This window comes from Mus caroli, chromosome 5 (genome assembly GCF_900094665.2).
Source record: "Mus caroli chromosome 5, CAROLI_EIJ_v1.1, whole genome shotgun sequence".
Classification (NCBI taxonomy): Eukaryota; Metazoa; Chordata; class Mammalia; order Rodentia; family Muridae; genus Mus; species Mus caroli.
This window is the reverse complement of record NC_034574.1, coordinates 128,784,388-128,785,789: the sequence shown is the minus strand read 5'-3', so window position 1 is coordinate 128,785,789 and position 1,402 is coordinate 128,784,388.

Here is a 1,402-nt window from a genome sequence, read left to right as displayed (position 1 = left end):
GTGCCTGGTGCCTGTGGAGATCAGAAGAAGACATCAGTGTATGCTTCCGATCTACCAGGTCCTGTGGTAATTTCTGATCCTTCAATAGCGATGAAGACAATATGCAGATCTGACTATTTTCTACCATTGTTAAAATATCCTGTGGAGAGTGTGTTGGATCACTGCTGTCACCCCTGTATTCTGAGGCCTAAGGCACACAGATGGCTAGGAGTTCAAGGCCAGCCTGGGTAACATAGAGAGCTTCAGACTAGCTTGGCTACAAAGTGAGACTATTTCAAAAGGAAAAAAAATAATCAAATAAACGCAAAACCAAACAGGTGATAGACCTGAGGAGGCAGAGGTGAGAGGGTTAGGAGTTATCCTTAGGTTATAGGAGATATCCAAGGTTATCCTTGGCTACACAGGTCAAAGTTCCTCTGAACTATATGAGGCCAGATCTCAGAACAGAAAAACCAACCGCATTTTCTAAAATAAAGGGAAAGTTGGAAAAACAGACTGCCACTATGTAATCAGCCCACCAACCAAACAAACAACATCAACCAGGAAAATAATAAAGACGCTTCGTTTATTATTTTAAAATGACTTAGTTCCTGAGCAGGGGAGGGGCTAGGTGAATACAAAAACAATATTTTAGGGGGTGGGGGACAGGATTCAGTTGGGAGCATCCGTGTGAGACCCTGGGTGGCAGTCTCAGCACAGTAAAAACTACCAATGAAAACATCAAACTCCAACTTTGAATGACGTAGCATGTTACTTATGTCCCTTATAGTCTCAGTCCTGACACCATTAGAATATCATGAAACACCAAACAGTCAAGCCACCTATCAATAAATCTGTCCCAGTGTCCCAGGTAGATGACAGTGAATACCTTTGATTCCAGCACTAGGGAGGCAGAGGCAGGATAATCTGTGTGAGTTTGAGCCTGCTCTGCAGGTGTCCGCAGGCTCTCTCACTGGCCTAGAACTTGCCAAGTAGGTTAGGTTTGCTGGCCAGGGAGCCCCCATGAGTCTTCTCAGCCTTCACCAGGCCGGCATTACACATCTGTGTTACCACACCCAGGTTTGTTCGTTTATTTGCTTGCTTTTAAACTGTAGGTGCTGGGTTTAGGCTTAAGCCTTGTTTGCAAGGCGAGCACCCTTCCTACTGTTTCCCATGCTTCCTTTAGTCTATGAGGGCTCAGGTGGAAATGTTGCTGACCCCATTGTAGAATCTTTCTTAGAACCTCTGTCCAGTTGAAAGTTTTTTTTTTTTTTTCATTTGTTTTGTTTTCCAAGACATGGCTTTTACTGTGTACTCTTGACTGTCCTGGAACTCACTCTACAGAATCTGGCTTTAAACTCACAGAGATCCACCTGCCTTTGCCTCCCAAATACCTCGATCAAAGGTGTGTGCCACCACCCAC